The following is a 21708-nucleotide window of genomic DNA, read 5'->3' as shown; positions in this document are numbered from 1 at the left end:
CCAGCGGTTTCTCCTGAGAGAGGGGGGGAGAGGAAGGCATTGGTAATATGTTCTGTTTGTTAGAAACTGTAATATAGGATTACAATGCAACATGCTGCAGATTTTGCATGGTGTGGCACATGACCAGCTGAGAGAGCTACATAAATGAGTAATGAGTTTAAAGCTCCGTTTCCACTAGTACGACTTGTCGCGCAACTTTAGACAAAGTCACAACCCATTGATTTCAAAGGCAAACGCCATCCCATCTAAAAATCACTGAAAATCTGTGACTTTGAAAACGTTTGATGCGATTTTGATCCAAAAGTGTAAAGGTGAATCAAATGTGCACTCAAAGGCGCACTCCAAATCGCACAGCTTTGAGGAGTCGCGTTAGTGGAAACGTAGCCTAAGGCTAAAGTGTGACTTTGGAGTGCAGCTTTGATTCAACTTTACAATGGATCAAAGCCGCATCAAAGCATTGCAGGTACCTTTTCAAAGTCTCTGATTTTCCAAGTCGCACAGATGGGAATGTTTGCCTTTGAAAGCAATGGGTTGTGACTTGTCATGTGATTGTCCAAATTCCCATGACAAGTTTGATTTTCCAAGTCACATGACAAGTTAAGTTGCACTAGTGAAAACAGAGCCTTAGTGTGGTTGCCTGTACTATGATAATTGTAGACTGAGCTGAGACCCCAGAGCAGTTCCAGCTACACTGACAATTCTCCCTGTATATGTGCCCTGCACCTCCCATCTAGCACCCACCCCCCGTGTGTGGATGGGGCTTTTTATTTCTTCATTTTCTCATGAATTAGGATGTACAATGCATCCTTACTGATGAGGGAACACCTGGTGGGAACCAATGGCCAGCTGCTCCCATCCTGTATGCGCCCACTGGCTGCACATTAACAACGTCCCTCCCAGGAAGTGATGTCACTAGCTTTAAGGAACCACACCCATTGGCTGATTTTAGCCTCAGAAGGAAGTAGAATTTAATTCATGTGACAGCACTGGATTCTGCAAAATAAAAGGTAGAAAAACTGGGATTTATTTTTATTTTGAGACATAAGGCTGAACTTATCTCACATTAATGATTGCAGGGGAGAATTTAAGTGTTAGGGTGGGCTTCATTGAAAGCCGACTGAATCGGCTTGGGTGAGGACATCGCTGGATCCAGGGGCAGGCATGTGTCCTCCCGCCTATTAAAAGTATTTGTAGCTGCTGACTTAATTTTTTGGGACAGACTGGAGCTTCTCTTTAAAAAACAACTTTGCCTTTTAAAATTTTTTAATATGGCCTGGCAGATAGAAAAAATAAAAAGGCAGATCTGGCTGTAATACTCATCTTCTACTAGATGAAACCAGTCTCCTGGGTTAAAGGTCACCAAGACTCTTTCAACCCACTTGCTATAGGTCAGGCTGTCATGGACACGCTCTCTGGGAAACGCATCATCACACTGGCGTGAGCTCACACTACTAAACAGACATTACATGAGCGCTGTGCTATCCAGGAGTAAAGACCACCCAGCACTGTTGAGGAGAGGCGAGGGATGTAACTGCTATTTTTAAGCAGCAGAGGGAGAATGTGAACATTTATAGCTGAACTGTATTTAACCACTTTCAGACCGGACCATTTTGCTGGTCAATGACCAGAGGTCTTTTTACAATTTGGCACTGCGCTGCTTTAACTGGTAATTGCGCGGTCATGCAATGTTGTACTCAAACAAAATTTGCGTCCTTTTCTTCCCACAAATAGAGCTTTCTTTTGATGGCATTTGATTGCCTCTGCGATTTTTATTTTTTGCGATATAAACGTAAAAAGACCGCAAATTTTGAAAAAAAAAATGATATTTTCTACTTTTTGTTATTAGAAAAATCCAATAAACTCAATTTTAGTCATACATTTAGGCCAAAATGTATTCAGCCACATGTCTTTGGTAAAAAAAAAGTCAATAACTGTATATTTATTGGTTTGCGCAAAAGTTGTCACATCTACAAACTAAGGTACGTTTTCTGGAATTTACGCAGCTTTTTGTTTACGACTGCCTATCTCATTTCTTGAGGTGCTAAAATGGCAGGGCAGTACAAAACCCCCCCAAATGACCCCATTTTGGAAAGTAGACCCCCTAAGGAAATTGATAAGAGGCATGTTGAGCCCATTGAATATTTTATTTTTTTGCCTCAAGCGATTGAATAATGACAAAATAATTTTTTTTTTTTTATTTTTTTTTTTTACAAAGTTGTCACTAAATGATATATTGCTCACACATGCTATGGGCATATGTGAAATGACACCCCAAAATAAATTCTGCTGCTTCTCCTGAGTACGGGGATACCACATATGTGGGAGTTTTTGGGAGCCTAGCCGCGTACGGGGCCCCGAAAACCAAGCACCGCCATCAGGCTTTCTAAGGGCGTAAATTTTTGATTTCACTTCTCACTACCTATTACAGTTTTGAAGGCCATAAAATGCCAAGATGGCACAAACCCCCCCCAAATGACCCCATTTTAGAAAGTAGACACCCCAAGCTATTTGCTGAGAGGCATGTTGAGTCCATGGAATATTTTATATTTTGCCACAAGTTGCGGGAAAATTACAAACTTTTTATTTTTTCACAAAGTTGTCACTAAATGATATATTGCTCACGCATGCCATGGGCATATGTGAAATGACACCCCAAAATAAATTCTGCTGTTTCTCCTGCGTACGGGGATACCACATATGTGGGACTTTTTGGGAGCCTAGCCGCGTACGGGGCCCCGAAAACCAAGCACCGCCTTCAGGCTTTCTAAGGGCGTTACAGTTTTGAAGGCCATAAAATGCCAAGATGGCACAAACCCCCCCCCAAATGACCCCATTTTGGAAAGTAGACACCCCTAAATTTAGGGGTACACTAGTGAGACTAGGTAATAAATGGCGGGTGCCCTGAAACTATAAAAAAATAACTAACCAGCGTCACCTGTAACAGTTATATGGTGATCACTGGTGAAAGGGTCAACTAGGGGGCAATCAGGGGGCTTTATGCGGTAGTATATGGGGGTCCCTGGCGCTATAAAAAGCTGCGGCGAACCTAAATACCTACCTGCCTAACTAGCGTCACCTGTGACACTAATACAGCGATCAGAAAAACGATCGCTTATTAGGCTGGGTTCACACTGGAGCGATGCAGGAACGCCACAAATCTGCGGCGGGTTCCCGCATCGCATGCCTCCCGGCGGCAGTTCACACTGCCCTATGCGAACTGCTGGGAGTGTCAGTGAAATGTTAATGACACCCCCAGATCAGTTCGCATATCGCAGTGCGATCTGCAAACTCGGATCGCATGGTGTGAACACCCATGCGATCCGATTCTGCTGCGGGCCAAAAAAAGGGTCCCGTGCGAATTTGCGTCGGGTGCGACACGAATTCAGCCATACTATCTGTATGGCTGAACTCGAATCGCACAGAGATCGGATGTGATTTGCACTGCAGTGCGGTGCGAATCACATCTGTTCTCATAAACCGCTGCAATGTGAACCCAGCCTTAGTGACACTGGCGATGGGGGGTGATCACGGGGTTAAACCTTTATTGGGGGGGTTAGGGGGGTACATTAGAACTAAAGGGGGCTAACTCTAACTGCCCTAACAGTTATTACAGTCACAAATGACACCAATGCAAAAAAAAAAAATGCAATTGGTGTCACTGTGACTGGGGGGGCAGGGGTAATTGGGGGGGTCATCGGGGGGTGAAGGGGGGGTGTGAGTGTGCCTGGCATGTTCTACTGTGAAGTGTCGTGTTGGTGCAACTCACCGATCCTCTCTCCTCGGTGCCGGAACGAAAAATACCGACACGGAGGAGAGATTACATCACTTCCTCTCCTGTGTTTACATTACAGGAGAGGAAGTGATGCAATGCTTCACTCCCATTCGTCAGGAGCGATCGCGAGGGGGTGGCCATGAATGAATGGTCGCCCCCTCATCCCGGATCGCTCCTGCACGGATACCGACCGCCGCTGGCACCGGGAGGGGGGCCGATCGGGCCCCCCACCCGCGGGAAGGCAGGGACGTACAGGTACGCCCATATGCCTGCCCGTGCCATTCTGTCGACGTACATCGCCGTGCGGCGGTCGGCAAGTGGTTAAGCACCTCCAACTGAAAATGCCAATTCATTTTAAATTATTCAAAGCAAATGCATCCATACATTCTAGCTCTCGACATCTTGAGATCTTAAAGTGTCACTAAACCCAAGACCCTGCATTCACTGTATCTGGCCTCCCACAGTACACAGAACATGAAAATGCAATCATTTTAGTAAATATTAACTGCTAACTACCTTTTCTCATCAGCAGTAAAAAGCAGTCTTGTGGCTTCAATCAGTGTCTGGTTAAAGCTTTTAAGAATTTTCATACCGCACTGGTTGACCTATCAGGATGCAGAACCCTGACCCTCTGTCAGGCCCTGTGCTGATCACATGCATACTCCCAAGGAAAACTTTCTAGCAATGCACAAACTTAGCATGTGCAGCCTGACTCCAGACATTTTTTGGAGACAATGCAAGAAGGGAATGATCTGTGTACACAGGATCAAACAGACTTTAATACACAATGCAGAGGATTATCCCTTAAGTTCCACTGTGAGCATAACAAGCATGCTTTACTGCATATACAGACTGATTTTATGGTTGTGTGTTTAGAAACACTTTAAAGTGGTTCTAAACGCTCAAAAAAAAAAAAAAAAACCCCACAAGACAAAGGCATAATGAGCTAGCATGCATCGTATACTAGCTCATTATGAAATACTTGCATTAGATGGAAGCTGTTGCAGCAGTCCCCGTACACCGATGTAACCGTCAACATCTCCCCGAGTTATTTCCGGGTTCGCGGGCTCTGGTGCTGTGACCGGCTGGAGCCATGACAACGTCACTCCCGCACAAGTGCGCGTGGGAGCCACTGGTCACAGCACAGCTACTGAAGAAAAGACACGAGCGAGCCATTTCTTAAGTGCGCATGTGGCGACGATGTTAGGACATGTGGATACAGTGAATATCCCCAAAACCGTGCAAGTTTAGGAGATATTCGTGGTACCTTATTATAGGCTTACCTGTAGGTAAAAGTGGTAGTACAGGGTTTACAAAGACTTTAAGGGCAGAAGATTTATACACAATTTACTTCCAGGAACACATCTGCCCTTAGCTCAGGCATTAAAGCAGGATGGAGTGCTTCGTTGGGAAAGCCACTGCCCCCTCCCCTCCCCCCCCCCCCCCCCCCCGATGAAAGAAAATGTCCATAAATGACATAAGTTTGGCCTAGGTCAGAAACCAGGAAGCAATTGAAGAAATGTATATAAAAAATAAAAATAAAAAAAACAAGCAAATATAGTAAACCTTACTATCTGTTTATACTAGGATTAATCCCTATTAGAATGTAAGCGCTCAGGTGCAGGGCCGTCCCTAACCCTCATGTATTGAATTGTATTACTGCTGCTCTCCCTTTCCATTGTAAAGAACTGTGCAAACTGCTGGCGCTATATAAATCCTGTAGAACAATAAAAAATAATAAAAGTTGATTGAGAGGGTTTAGTTCTGCTTTTCTGCAGGCTTATAGAAAGTCTGTCCAAATTATCTTCTGCAGTGTATTGTTGTGAGGCATGCTCTATGAATATCCCACACAATTTTCAATTGGCCTTCTCCCCAATGCCTTATACTACTATACACTGAAGGGCATTTATCAAGAAAACTAGCAACACAGGTGCAAATCCCACCCTCTCACTCAGCAAAGTCTATATGAAAGGTATTCATCAGAGATGGGGCAACACAGATACTCCTCCTGTACTGAAACTACAACTCCCATCAAGCCTCTGCCTTTGGGAGTTATGCCAGTGGCTGTCAGAGTATTGCAATGCCTCATGGAACTTGTAGTTCCACAACAGCTTGAGGCGTCCGGGCAGCCCGTGACCGCCGGGGTGCGCTCTCCCCTCCCCGCTGGGGGGGGGGGGGGGGCGGTGGGAAGGTTGCCCATCCCTGGTCTACAGTGTAATTGCCACCTATGCGTCTGTACTCCTGGGCAGCCAGCTGCGACAGATTAGAATAAAAATCTGTACCATTTTCAGTAAATAGAAATGCTTGAGAAGAGGCCAGGGTGTAGGCATCATTCTGTTGCACTATATGCAACTTTAGAGCAGCTAAAGGAGGAATAACTTAAGTTGCAACCTTATAATAGATCTATGGCTCCTGTTTAGCACTGTCTTGCTGTGCGACAGAATTATTAAATGTCCCTCATTGTGGCTGTCTGCATTCTTTTCAAACTAAACATTTTAGGCTATTATCCCACAACTGTGTTTTTGCACTTTTTAGGCTTTAGCAATTTTGTTTTAGCCAATGGAAAACCAGCTTGTTAAGCAGGTTACAATTTGACCTTTTAATCAACTTTAGTGATTAGTAGATATTAAACATGTGTAGTGAGGTTTACTAGAAGGAGAGACGCTCCCACTGAAGTCTACTGGGGCACACAATCATGCCCCAAAGAAGCCCCTGTACTTTTTCCGAATGTAAAGTGAAATCATATGCTAAGAAGTGAACGGGCACAATAGAATTATATGAAAATCTGGTGTTGAATGTTAAAAAGCTGTCAGAAATGCTCTTGAAATCACTCAGGTGTGAATAGGGGCGAAGACGATTTGCAGAATGCATGAAAAGTGCACACATTTTCCCACGTGCTTTCAGCCCTGGTTCACACTGATGAGATGCAGGAAACAAAAGATTTGCTGCGTTTCCCCCGCTTAGCAATCGCACGGTGTCCATGGGATCTGCTGCAAGCGTCAATGTTAGATTAACAACACCCCAAAATAGATCACAAAGCACAATGCAATCGAATCACATGGGTGAGACCATCGATGCAATACAATTCAGGTGCAGGGAAAAAAAGGGTCCTGCACCATTTTGGTGCAGATGCAATGCAATTTGAGCCATACAAAATGTACAGCCCAAACCTTGCATGTGGCACCATTCCTGTGCAAATCACATGTGTTCCACAGTTTATTAATAGCGGAAAAGTGCAATAGGAAACAAAATCACATACAAAGCATGTTTAACCACTTTCAGACCGGACCATTTTGCTGGTAAATGACCAGAGGTCTTTTTACACTTTGGCACTGCGCTGCTTTAACTGGTAATTGCGCGGTCATGCAATGTTGTACCCAAACAAAATTTGCGTCCTTTTCTTCCCACAAATAGAGCTTTCTTTTGATGGTATTTGATTGCCTCTGCGATTTTTATTTTTTGCGATATAAACGTAAAAAGACCGCAAATTTTGAAAAAAAATGATATTTTCTACTTTTTGTTATTAGAAAAATCCAATAAACTCAATTTTAGTCATACATTTAGGCCAAAATGTATTCAGCCACATGTCTTTGGTAAAAAAAAAGTCAATAATTGTATATTTATTGGTTTGCGCAAAAGTTGTCACATCTACAAACTAAGGTACGTTTTCTGGAATTTACGCAGCTTTTAGTTTACGACTGCCTATCTCATTTCTTGAGGTGCTAAAATGACAGGGCAGTACAAAACCCCCCCAAATGACCCCATTTTGGAAAGTAGACCCCCTAAGGAAATTGATAAGAGGCATGTTGAGCCCATTGAATATTTTATTTTTTTGCCTCAAGCGATTGAATAATGACAAAAAAAAAATTTTTTTTTTTTTTTTTACACAAAGTTGTCACTAAATGATATATTGCTCACACATGCTATGGGCGTATGTGAAATGACACCCCAAAATAAATTCTGCTGCTTCTCCTGAGTACGGGGATACCACATATGTGGGACTTTTTGGGAGCCTAGCCGCGTACAGGGCCCCGAAAACCAAGCACCGCCTTCAGGCTTTCTAAGGGCGTAAATTTTTGATTTCACGCCTCACTACCTATTACAGTTTTGAAGGCCATAAAATGCCAAGATGGCACAAAACCCCCACAAATGACCCCATTTTAGAAAGTAGACACCCCAAGCTATTTGCTGAGAGGCATGTTGAGTCCATGGAATATTTTATATTTTGCCACAAGTTGCGGGAAAATTACAAACTTTTTTTTTTTTTCACAAAGTTGTCACTAAATGATATATTGCTCACGCATGCCATGGGCATATGTGAAATGACACCCCAAAATAAATTCTGCTGCTTCTCCTGAGTACGGGGATACCACATATGTGGGACTTTTTGGGAGCCTAGCCGCGTACGGGGCCCCAAAAACCAAGCACCGCCTTCAGGCTTTCTAAGGGCGTTACAGTTTTGAAGGCCATAAAATGCCAAGATGGCACAAACCCCCCCCCCCAAATGACCCCATTTTAGAAAGTAGACACCCCTAAATTTAGGGGTACACTAGTGAGACTAGGTAATAAATGGCGGGTGCCCTGAAACTATAAAAAAATAACTAACCAACCAGCGTCACCTGTAACAGTTATATGGTGATCACTGGTGAAAGGGTTAACTAGGGGGCAATCAGGGGGCTTTATGCGGTAGTATATGGGGGTCCCTGGCGCTATAAAAAGCTGCGGCGAACCTAAATACCTACCTGCCTAACTAGCGTCACCTGTGACACTAATACAGCGATCAGAAAAACGATCGCTTATTAGGCTGGGTTCACACTGGAGCGATGCGGGAACGCCACGAATGCGCGGCGGGTTCCCGCATCGCATGCCTCCCGGCGGCAGTTCACACTGCCCTATGCGAACTGCTGGGAGTGTCAGTGAAATGTTAATGACACCCCCAGATCAGTTCGCATATCGCAGTGCGATCTGCAAACTTGGATCGCATGGTGTGAACACCCATGCGATCCGATTCTGCTGCGGACCAAAAAAAGGGTCCCGTGCGAGTTTGCGGCGGGTGCGGCGGGTGCGACACGAATTCAGCCATACTATCTGTATAGCTGAACTCGAATCGCACAGAGATCGGATGTGATTTGCACTGCAGTGCGGTGCGAATCACATCCGTTCTCATAAACCGCTGCAATGTGAACCCAGCCTTAGTGACACTGGCGACGGGGGGTGATCACGGGGTTAAACCTTTATTGGGGGGGTTAGGGGGGTACCTTAGAACTAAAGGGGGCTAACCCTAACTGCCCTAACAGTTATTAGTCACAAATGACACCTGCCGGGTGATCAGGGGGTTAAACCTTTATTAGGTAATAAATGGCGGGTGCCCTGAAACTATAAAAAAATAACTAACCAACCAGCGTCACCTGTAACAGTTATATGGTGATCACTGGTGAAAGGGTTAACTAGGGGGCAATCAGGGGGCTTTATGCGGTAGTATATGGGGGTCCCTAGCGCTATAAAAAGCTGCGGCGAACCTAAATACCTACCTGCCTAACTAGCGTCACCTGTGACACTAATACAGCGATCAGAAAAACGATCGCTTATTAGGCTGGGTTCACACTGGAGCGATGCAGGAACGCCACAAATCTGCGGCGGGTTCCCGCATCGCATGCCTCCCGGCGGCAGTTCACACTGCCCTATGCGAACTGCTGGGAGTGTCAGTGAAATGTTAATGACACCCCCAGATCAGTTCGCATATCGCAGTGCGATCTGCAAACTTGGATCGCATGGTGTGAACACCCATGCGATCCGATTCTGCTGCGGACCAAAAAAAGGGTCCCGTGCGAGTTTGCGGCGGGTGCGGCGGGTGCGACACGAATTCAGCCATACTATCTGTATAGCTGAACTCGAATCGCACAGAGATCGGATGTGATTTGCACTGCAGTGCGGTGCGAATCACATCCGTTCTCATAAACCGCTGCAATGTGAACCCAGCCTTAGTGACACTGGCGACGGGGGGTGATCACGGGGTTAAACCTTTATTGGGGGGGTTAGGGGGGTACCTTAGAACTAAAGGGGGCTAACCCTAACTGCCCTAACAGTTATTAGTCACAAATGACACCTGCCGGGTGATCAGGGGGTTAAACCTTTATTAGGTAATAAATGGCGGGTGCCCTGAAACTATAAAAAAATAACTAACCAACCAGCGTCACCTGTAACAGTTATATGGTGATCACTGGTGAAAGGGTTAACTAGGGGGCAATCAGGGGGCTTTATGCGGTAGTATATGGGGGTCCCTAGCGCTATAAAAAGCTGCGGCGAACCTAAATACCTACCTGCCTAACTAGCGTCACCTGTGACACTAATACGGCGATCAGAAAAATGATCGCTTATTAGGCTGGGTTCCCGCATCGCATGCCTCCCGGCGGCAGTTCACACTGCCCTATGCGAACTGCTGGGAGTGTCAGTGAAATGTTACTGACACCCCCAGATCAGTTCGCATATCGCAGTGCGATCTGCAAACTCGGATCGCATGGTGTGAACACCCATGCGATCCGATTCTGCTGCGGGCCAAAAAAAGGGTCCCGTGCGAATTTGCGGCGGGTGCGGCGGGTGTGGCGGGTGCGGCGGGTGCGGCGAATGGCTGAACTCGAATCGCACAGAGATCGGATGTGATTTGCACTGCAGTGCGGTGCGAATCACATTCGTTCTCATAAACCGCTGCAATGTGAACCCAGCCTTAGTGACACTGGCGACGGGGGGTGATCACGGGGTTAAACCTTTATTGGGGGGGTTAGGGGGGTACATTAGAACTAAAGGGGGCTAACCCTAACTGCCCTAACAGTTATTACAGTCACAAATGACACCAATGCAAAAAAAAAAAAAAAAAATGACATTGGTGTCACTGTGACTGGGGGGGCAGGGGTAATTGGGGGGGTGATCGGGGGGTAAAGGGGGGGTGTGAGTGTGCCTGGCATGTTCTACTGTGTGTGGGATGTGTTGGTGCAACTCACTGATCCGCTCTCCTCCGTGTCGGAACGAAAAATACCGACACGGAGGAGAGAATACATCACTTCCTCTCCTGTGTTTACATTACAGGAGAGGAAGTGATGTCACCGGGGATTTCCATTCGTCGGGAGCGATCGCGAGGGGGTGGCCATGAATGAATGGCCGTCCCCTCGTCCGGGATCGCTCCCGAACGAAAACCGACCGCCGCAGGCACCGGGCGGGGGCCCGATCGGGCCCCCGACCCGCGGGAGGCAAATCACGTACATGTACGTGCTTATGCCTGCCCGTGCCATTCTGCCGACGTACATCGGCGTGCGGCGGTCGGCAAGTGGTTAAATAGTACAAACACATAAAAAAACATAGGAGAAAAGTGTTAAAAACAGGTTTGCATGCATGTGTGGTTTCCTTTCCTGTGGTGCAAATTGGCTCAAAACACTGTCTTAACTTTAAGTCTGCAGTTTAACCCAAACTCCAAGTTACATTTATTTTGTTTTTTATTTTAGAAGTGCTTCACAGCCTGCAATACACATCTTATGGATCCCCTGAAGTACCTCTTCTCTGCCACAAGATGTCCTCGGTCTTCCGGGTTCAATGATGTCATTCATCACTCAACTGGTAAGACTATGGAGATCCCTTGGGTGTAAGGCCTCATGGGTCTGCCAGGTGGGTGTTAACAGAGGGCACTGGATTCACAGCATCTCATCAACTGCTGTTTCCATCACTGAGGACCATTCCCCCAGCACTGAAAAGAGGCAGAGGACCATGAAGCATCGTGTGCCTGAAGACTTCCCTATTTTTTCCTCCTAGTGACAATAGTCATATGGACACAAATATTTATAAAGTCATGGGTTGACACATACCAGACATTTGTAAAGCACAGTGATGTTCTTTGAACCAGCATAGTGCTATTAAATTAACGGAATGTGTGCAAAGAAAAAAAAAATATTAAAAAAAAGGTCACATGACCAGAACTCGGAAGCACCTTAGAATTCCCTGCCCATCATAATGGCAGAACATTTACTTCTAAACCATTTAAGAAAGTTTGCACTCCCAGACAAAAAAAAAGCCATTTTCAGAACAGGCCAAACAAATTCTTTACAACTTCACAAACCAAGAGAGGTTAACGTTTCTAGAAACTGAGGTTATAGATCATGTAAATCACAGTTTGTGTAAAATTCAGAGATGCACGAGTGTGTGCATCTCCGTCTGGCCTGACATTGGCATTTTCCAGAATAAGTACATATGGATTCAACCTGAGCACTTGAGACACAAAGTGATGTCTCAGCCATTATGTTTGGAAGCTACTAATAAAAATACCTTAAAAACTAAAATATTGGCAACTACGCAACACATAATTATTGATGATCTTAGTAATAACAGATACCTTCTACAAGGGAACTCGAAAACTTTTTTTGCTTTTCAGAGTGGAATTGTCAGAACCTTAGTCAAGCTTCTGGTCAGGTTCCTGTTTGGGAGATTACCCCCGACTTCCTGGTCATGATTCACTTGGATGTACAGGGGTGGATTTGCAAAAAGTTAGAGCTGCACAATTCTGGCTAAAATGAGAATCACAATTTTTTTGCTTCGAAGATAGATCTCAAATCATCTTTCACATTAAAACAAAAAAATTGTGCTAACTTTACTGTTTCTCTTTTTTTTTTTTATTCATTGAAGTGAATTTTTTCCCAAAAAATTGCATTTGAAAGACCGCTGGGTAAATACAGTCTGACAAAATATTGCAGCAATTGCCATTTTATTCCCTAGGGTCTCTACTAAAATATATGTTTGGGGGTTCCAAGTAATTTTCTAGCAAAAAAATATTGATTTTAACTTAAAGAAGTGTCAGAAAAAGATTAAGACTTTAAGTGGTTAAACTTCCTGCATTTACAAGTTGTTGAAAACTTGTCAGTCTGCCCTTATTTATTTACTCAGAAGTTCTATCCCTTTGATCTAAGAAGGAAGCTTAGTTACAATGTTGCAAGTTAAAAAAAACTTGGCAGACTACCCAGATGTTTTCTTTTGACAGCTGAGTGAGCAGATAGTTTCTCCACTTGTTTATATGAAAGAATCGGCTATCTCTGCAGGAGAGATCTCAGAGGGGGTGAATCGAGATCACGATTTTTTTTTTTTTTTTTTTTTTTTTTTAACAATTGTGCAGCTCTACTGTGCATGGTAGCCAATCAGTTTCTAACGTCAGTTTGTTCAAATTAAGCTTTGACAAAAAAAGTCCTGGAAGCCAATTGGTTTCTATGTAGAGCTGCACCAAATTTTTCACTCTAGTTTTAATAAATTAACTAGGGTCATTCACTGTCCATTCAGAAAAAGAAGGAGTCGGTAAATGACAGATTTATCGGCTCGTTCCTCCGCTCTCCATCCTGAAAGAACTGGGACATGGGGGGGGGGGGTTAGGGAGGATGCAGGGGGACCCAGAGGATGGCACAGAGGGGGGCCCGGAGGATTGTACAGAGGGGGACAGCCGGGGGCGATTGGTGCAGCGGTGGAGGCAGTTACCAGCACCAATCTCCCCGACAGCCGCGGGAGGGAGAGGAGAATTGGCCGTCAGAAAAGCCATACAGGGAGATTGTTGCTTACAACTGCCCCCACCACCACACCGATCATCACAGAGGCTGCCCAAGTATCGTAGCATTTGCATGAGTACAAGTACTCGTGCAAATGCTCGATATTGGCACTAATTCTAGTATTGGTGCAACCCTAAAATTAAGCCCAATGTCACAGGAGGGTGAACCCCCACAAAGGAGGGGCACAGAAATCAATAAAACAGATGTTCTATCCTTTCAAAACAGTATAAAAAAACAGACTGATGTTAAAATCCTGTGACAGCGCCTTCACTAGCAATTCAATGGACAGACAAACACAAGCATCTACATATCTACTATTAAAAACTGGGCAGGTAAAAAACAGCCAAACAAGTGGAAAATTTTACACTCGGGTTTTAGAATGATGATAAATGCTTACAGTTCGCATTACAAGAATACATTAAAATGTTACCTCATACAGGCACATCAAATCTATGTATTGAAATTACAAGCATGATACAAAATTGACACATTACTTATAAAACTATTACACAAACAGCAACTACAAGTAACAAAACTAAACAAAACCTTGAGCTGAAGGACATAATTTAACCCTGATGACACATCACCAAAAAGCTGAAGAGGTGTGAATGGAAAATACGTGGATGGTAGAACAAAAAAAGCCGAGTCCGACTTACAGGCAACTACTTTTCTGAGAGTCTTTCTGGACAGCCCTAGGGCTCCTCCTACCAGGACAGGAAACACATTAACCCCCACCAGATAAAAGGACAGCCCCTCCAGGCCCCATGTCAGTATTCTTGAGAACCATAGGACGTCCCTGTAAAACATATGTATAATACACAACTTCTAGGCAAAAATCGGGTGGGAATCCAGATGTCCTGGAAGACTCTCAGAAAAGGAGTTATCGGTAAGTCTTTTCTCCAAGCGTCTTCCAGGACAGCCCATGAGACGATGAGCCTGAACTTACCAGTCTAGGGAGGGACAATTTCCTGAAGGACCCTACAACCAAATGCCTGAGCTCCAGGCGATAATGTTTCAAGTGGTTGTATACTTTTTTTTTTACTTTTACCTACAGGAAAGCCTATAATAAGGCTTACCTGTAGGTAAAAAAAAATATCTCCTAAACCTGTACGGTTTAGGAGATATTCCCCTCTGTATGTGCCGCTGACTGCAGCGGCGCATGCGCACAAGGGGATTCTCGGCTGAAAATCCAGCAGTGGCCGACCGGCCGGGATGAAATCTCCCGCGCGCATGCGCGGGAGTGACGATATCATGGCTCTGGCCACTCACAGCGCCGGAGCCGCGATACTCAGAAGCGCAGACGAAGCATGTCAGCTCCCTCTGCGTGAATCGGGCCAGATGTCGGGCCACGTTCTAAGGTATTTCATAATGAGCTAGTATGTGGTGCATACTAGCTCATTATGCCTTTTGCTTTGCAGGTGGTAAAAAAAAACAAAAAAAAAAAAAAAAAAAACACATTAGCTGGTTTACTACCGCTTTAATGAATTTGTTCCGCTGAGGCTCCAGACCTCTCCGCCCAAGACGCAGACAAGGCTCTTGTTGAGAGCGCAGGGACAAAAGGCGGCAGAACTTCCCTAATTTTGTAAGTTTCAGAAATAGTTGCTTTAGCCATCTAGCCAAGGTGGCTTTAGATGCACTCCCTTGTGTGCTCCCGAAAAGAGGACAAACAAGGCGTTTGTTTTTCTAAAAGGTAGACAAGAAGAATTTTTTTCGTCTAAAAAACAAAATTTTCTTTCTTGGTCTTTCTTTGGCAAAACTACAAAAGATAGGCAGTACAATGTATGTCCTGGGATCTGTGGAACGTACTGGCCACTTTAGGCTGAAATCCTGGATCAGTTTTCAAAACAACTCAATCCTTAAACATTGTGAGGAATGGCTCCCTCGCTGATAGGGTCTGTACCTCACTTAACCTACCAGCTGAGGCCATTGCCACAAGAAAAATAGTATTTAAAGGTAAGTAACTTAACTGAAATATCCTCTAGGGGCTCAAAAGGGAATTCTACCAGAGTTTGAAGCACCAGGGACAGGTCCCAAGTTGGACAACTTCTAACCACTACTGGCCTGAACCTAGAAATTGATTTGAAGAGAATCTAGCTATAGTGGGATTTTCAAATAGAGAAAATTGTAGAAAAACACTGATAGCTGCCACCTGTACCTTCAAGGTACTAACTGAAGGCCAAAACGTCACAGGAGCCATGCTCACACGAGACCTAGGGGAACAAGTTCCAATAAACATGTTACCACCCCCCCGTCCAGAGGAAACACCAATACTGACATGGGGCCTGGAGGGCCACATTTTTATCTGGTGAGGCTTAACATGTTTCCTGTCCTGGTAGGAGGAGCCCTAGGTCTCATTGGCTGTCCTGGAAGACGCTTAGAGAAAGTGTAATTCTTAAAGAGATTCTGTTACCACATCCTGCTCTATTAAACCGGGGGAAGGCAACCTCTGAATTTCAGCTGCTGTGAAGCTACAGGTATTGAGTTATTGCAAGACTGACAGCCACAGGCTTGACTCCAAGAGGCATGCTGGCATTTTTAGTTTCACTACAGCTGGAATGCCAAGGTTACCTACCTCTGCAATAAACACAGGCGGACTATCTGTAGCATGCTCACACTCTCTGCTGCAGAATTTCAGCCACTTAGACCCCTTTCACACTGAGGCGCTTTTCAGGTGCTTTCAAGCTTAAAAAAAAAAAAAAAGCACCTGAAAAGCTCACAAAACCTATTTCCATTAAAATCAATGAATGCTTTCACACTGGGGCAGTGTGCTGGCAGAGCAGTGAAAAAATGCCCTTCTCCATTTAAATTAATGGACAGCTCTTCAAAAACGCCTGAAAAGCGCTCAGTTTTACTGGCAGTTTAGAAGCGCCTGTGCGAAAGGGGCCTTAAGCAGAGATATCAGCACCACTAGTTTGACAGATGTGCTCCATTTCCAGGAGTCTCGCATGTCCAGGCTGAAAGAAGCCACACCCCTACATCATCACAATGTTTCTACAGCGAGGATAACATTCTCCTAAAATCGGCTGCATGCTGAATAGTAAACACTGACAGCAGCGGCTTTCACTGCCTATGTTAGAAGATTGTACTTGCAGCTGAAATGTTATGCAGTTAGGGGGAGGCTGCGGGGGGGGCCTAGAAGCCACACCCCATTTTCGCACCCGAGCGTTCAGAAGCTTCACCAGGAGGTGCTTCAAGACTTCTTTGACACTAGGTTTTCCATTATATTTACGGTGCTCATTCACATGTGAGGATAACATGGTTTGATACTTGTTCCTTGGTCATGATTTAGGCTTAAACAGACTTCAATAGGAATAGGCTAAAAAAAAAAGTAGTCTGAAATGCATGCAAAAACTCTTACAATTGCTAAAAAAAGAAAAAGAAAAGAAGAAACCAAAAAACATCACCAGACACTCAGCTCAACTGTGAGCGGGGCCCAGAGTCTCTGATATACCTAAACAGGGATGAGCCATTCCTGGTCCAATGAGCTGCAGTTAGGGGGATTTCCACTAATGATACAAATGAGTGATGCCGATTACATCAATGACCCCCTAGGTCACTGATGTCACAAATGTCCCAACCCATGTGTGTGTGCATAGTTGCAGGGCATGTCCCAGCTGCAACTCATTGGCCCAGGAATTGTCACTTCTGGGTTTGCAGCAAATGCAAGCTCATCCCTATTTGCAAACGACTCTATTTTTATGCAATAAAAACTGCTGTAAGTACATGTACTACAATATGTCTGAGTGTTTTTACTTGGAAGAGCAGGACGTGGTGACAAAATCTCTAACTAATTCACACTGCCTTCCAATAGGAACTAACATCATTGATTAAACTGCTTCCAAAAACAGTTAGACCCCATACACAGTCACACTAAGATTTTCTGCAGATTTTTGTCTTCAGATTTACCAAAACCATATAATACAAGGTCAAACCTTAAGGATCGGTTCACACAGGGGCGGCACGACTTGCATCGCGACTCACAGACGCGACCTGCAAACGACTTCAGCGGCAACTTGCAAAATGACTTCTGTATAGAAGTCAATGCAAGTCGCCCCAAAAGTAGTACAGGAACCTTGAACCTTGGACTTGAGTCGCTCCTATTAGAACGGTTCCATAGTACAGAACGGAGCGCGACTTGTCAGGCGGCTAAGTCGCCTGGACAAGTCGCCCCTGTGTGAACCGAGCCTAAGAGTTTGAATTTGTGTGCAATCAGGCAGGCCCTTTCACTACGTGGTTTTGGTAAATATAGACAAAAATTTGAAGAAATTCTAATAGTGTGTATGGGGTCTTACATTCAAGGCATGCTGTGCATAACTGTCACAGTTGCTTGTGCTGCCAACCAAACCGTCAAGCCATCAAATGGCTAGTGTCATAACCGATCACATGTGTAACACAATTGCAACTGCAGATCAAACATAAGCCAAGATGGTAGATTCCTTGACTGTAAAGATTAAGAGGGCCTGGCTCCACTGTTAAAGCGGAGTTCCACCCATTTAAAAGTCAGCAGCTGTGTAGCTGCTGATTTTTAATAATCAGACACTCACCTGCCCCACAGTCCAGCAAAGCAGGCACACAAAGCCTCCATCCTCTCTGTGGCGCCCGGCTGTGGCTTCACAGCCGGGCACGCACTGCGCTGCACATGGCCAGGCAATCTTCTGGGACCTGTGACGTGTCCCAGAAGATTGCAGGGAGGGGTGAGAGGTGACCTTCCTTCTGGCGCCAGGGGAGGAAATGGGAGCTGGGTGACTCTAAAAACTGGGTACATGCTCCCCCGCCCCCAAAAAAATGATACATCAAATGTGGCATGTCATGGGGTCACCAGCACTTAAAGCGGAAGTTCCATTTTAGGTGGAACTCCACTTTAAAGAGGGATTCCACCTAAAAAAAAAATATTAAAAGCCAGCAGCTATAAATACTACAGCTGCTGACTTTTAATAAATGGACACTCACCTGTCCCGGGGTCCAGCGATGCCGGCAGCCGAGGCCGATCGATCGCTCGGCTGCTGCCGCCACCATTCTAGGTGAGGGAATCAGGAAGTGAAGCGAATCAGCTTCACTTCCCGGTTCCCTACTGCGCATGCGCGAGTCGTGTGTGTCCCAGCAGACAGCGTGGCAGGACAGGAAGAGGCATAGACTGCCACGGGAGTCTATGCCCGGAAGTGGGCGTAAATACCTGTCTTTGACAGGTATCTGCACCCCCCCCTGAAAGGTGCCAATTGTGACACCGGAGGGGGGGAGGGTTCCGATCAGCGGAAGTTCCACTTTAGGGTGGAACCCCGCTTTAAGTGGAAATAAAGGCATTTTATAAAAACGTGCGAGAAGGCAGGCAATTTATTGTGAGAAAGACATGTAATGTTTCTTTTACAATTAAATATATCTACCTGCCTACTTGTAGCCTTTTGTGCCATGTAAACTGAATTGTGCATGCGGAGCTCAGCTTACATCACTGGCATAATCTTTGTGCCTGAATGATTGGCTCTTGTGCATGAACAGGAGTTAGGTCATCCCGTGCCAGCCAATGAAGACCGGCTCCCCAGGGTGATGTTGCCAAGGAGGGACCTCTTGCGGCCCTGATACTGTTAGAGAGAAGGTAAGTATAGCGCTTTTATTTCTGCCTTAATGCCCGGGATATGGCACAGCTTCTTTATCATGTGAGCACTTTGATTGGCTTTCACACGGATTATATGATTGGGCGCTCATCCTGCTGGCTTCCAATCAGAAGCTGTGACCATGGACTGTCAGTAACAGCCTGCACAGTAAGCGCAACACCTCAGACTGTCGTGAACGCAAATGTGCAACGGCTGGTCATTAAAGTGTAAGTTCACCTTTACAGAAAATCTGTAAGGTGACTTTACACTGGACCACCCCCGGTTCCATTGTCCCATGATCCTGCTCTGGCAGGAACCGGAATGCCACTTTACCGCATAAATTAGAAGTTCCTGCGGCTTAATCTCCTTTCCATACCTCTCCGTGTGTATGGACAAGAGGCACTAATTGGTCAGCACCATTACATGGAAAGCGATGACCAATCAGAATCCATCTAGCCCAACCTGACTGTGCCCGCACTGCACATGTCAACTGTTTGTTTTTATTTAGAGGATTGCAGAACTGAGACATACTTACCTAATACCCAGATCCCCCCACACAAAAGATCAGTCCCTGTGGCTCCTGCCCATCACAGTCTAGCCCAAACTGTTCCTAATGTCATCACGCCCACAAACCTGCTCTGGACATGAGAATGTCAAGACAAGTCCACCGCTGGATTGTGGGGGAGCTCCGTTTTCTAGTGGAGAGGAGAATCGAGGGGGGGGCTAAGCTTTCTCCAATCCCCTAGACCAGGGACCGAAAGCCGCGGACCGGTCCGTGATTTGTTAGGGGCCAGTGTTCTGCCGAGAACTGTCCGCCCATCGGATAGCGTCCGCCCTGTATTGCGCAGTACGGAGGACAAGGAGACGCCGAAAGTCTCTGAAGATGAACGGCGCATGCGCACTTAATAGTACCTTCAGCCCTGAGTCCAGGTTCAAGCCCCACCATGCATGCGGACATATGGTAGATGATGTTAAACAGCACTTAGTAAGAGGGCCCCTTGTGGGCTCGCTTCGCTTGCCACTCTTCGGGCACAGCCTCGCTTGGCAATTTTTCTATTCTAACCCTATGCAGGCGCCGTTCATCTTCGGAAACTTTTGGTGTCACCTTGTCCTTCGTACTGCGCAAGTACAGTATAGGGCGGACACTATTCGACAAGACACCGACGACAAGCAAGCTCGATCTGTATTGGTGGCCGATCGCATTTCAGCCTTGGCTCCGCCTCTTGTCTGGTGTGCGGCAGGGCCCTGCTGTGAGTGGTGGGTGAGTGATTGAAGCTCCGTCCCCTGTCAGTTACAGCTACTCTCCTTCTGACATCCCAGGACACAAACGGGTCTTGGAAACCCCCCCCTTCTACCAGGTGTAGAGATTGATGCAGTGATCCACTCCACAACAGGGTTTTTACAGTAGCCTCTGTGCAGCCAAAACCTCTCTGACGATCTGTAAATACAAATCACTAGCAGAGGTTTGACTTTACAGCGATTCCTAATAAAAGCCTATGAGCGAGTGGATCAGAGCAGAGGTTCGGCTTTACAGCGATTCCTAATAAAAACCTATGAGCAAGTGGAACACTGAGGAGAGGTTTGGCTTTACGGGATTCCTAATAAATCCCTATGAGTGAGTGGATCACTGCCTTAGACAGCAAAGAGCAGCTGACCTGTGCAGTGTAGGTATAACCCAATCGCATTAGAAAACTTTGTTTTTTGTTGTGCTTTAGACCCCTCTGCTTCTATAGAGTCTGGAAGTAGTGGGTTCGTCAGATAACTGTATTAGCTAGTTCCATAAGAAGCTTTTCTAGATTAAAGGAAGCTTCATTAGAAAACTTGATGTGACATAATGAGTGACCCACCCAGAGAAGTTCTCAGACATGAACAAGTTTCAGACCTGATGAGAAGTACAGCAGAACTTTTTCAGAGCTGTGACCACACAGCGTAGATTGTCAGCTCTGTGGGCACAGCCCCTGTCTGTAGTCAGAAGGGCAGGGAGAGTCCCTGGAGGAAGTCCCTTCCGCCCTCTCCACCCAAACCAGAGCTGGCAGTCTCCTTCCTACGGGCCGCATCCCCGGCCTTTCCTGCTCACTAAACCTCCCCTCCTCCGTCACTTACCTACAGTCTTTATCTCCAATGGCCGCCACCTGGAGCCGGATCCCCCGGCAAAGCCAAACTCTACTAGACGGACCACAGCCCCTTCGTATCCCGGCCGGCCAGTCACAGACAACTACCGCTACAATCACCTCACGCTGGGAACCCGCCTAGCCAGTGCGCGCCGCCGCCGACTTCCACTCACGGCGAAAAGGGGGGCGGGGCTTCCCGTGTAGCGTGCGCGCGACCCCCGCAAGCCTCGGAAGGGGGGGGGGCAATCAGAGGCGAGGATTGGTGAAAACCGTTAGAAGTGAATGGACGTCACTGGCATCTGGAGGGGAAGAGCTGATGTGCGCTCTCCTTATCTGTCTCTAGTCACAGATCGATGAGCTGGGGACTGCTTGGCGGCTGTCATTGATTTTACAGAGGAACTTCAACCCCCCTGTGGGCTTTTTTTTCACTCTAAAGTAGTATACACACTATACAATTTTCTTTAGATTTTTTTTTCCTTTAGATTTACCAAAACCAGATAATAGGAGGAGGTCAAACCTACATGCTTTCAACTTGGATGCAATCAGTTACATAGTCAACATAGTTGAAGGTAACTCTAAAACAGGGGTCTCAAGCCGGTGTCTTATCATATAAGGTCCCCCATCAGATAGCGTCCGCTGTGTACTGTGCATGCGCAGTACACAGC

At 45.8% G+C, this 21708-nt stretch overlaps 1 protein-coding gene across 1 annotated transcript in view; it reads right to left on the bottom strand.

The window, feature by feature from the left end:
- The window catches only part of RAP1A (RAP1A, member of RAS oncogene family), an 88056-nt gene extending 66841 nt beyond the window's left edge, over positions 1-21215 (bottom strand). The window contains exon 1 of the mRNA XM_077481531.1: positions 21036-21215. The gene's annotated coding sequence lies outside the window, so the exon portion shown is untranslated. The remainder of the gene's footprint in view (positions 1-21035) is intronic.
- Between the last annotated feature and the right edge of the window lie 493 nt (positions 21216-21708).

Source organism: Lithobates pipiens, unplaced genomic scaffold (assembly GCF_037356315.1).
Source record: "Lithobates pipiens isolate NorthernLeopardFrog02 unplaced genomic scaffold, aLitPip1_a1.2 Scaffold_16, whole genome shotgun sequence".
NCBI lineage: Eukaryota > Metazoa > Chordata > Amphibia > Anura > Ranidae > Lithobates > Lithobates pipiens.
This window is presented reverse-complemented; position numbering and strand designations above follow the sequence as displayed.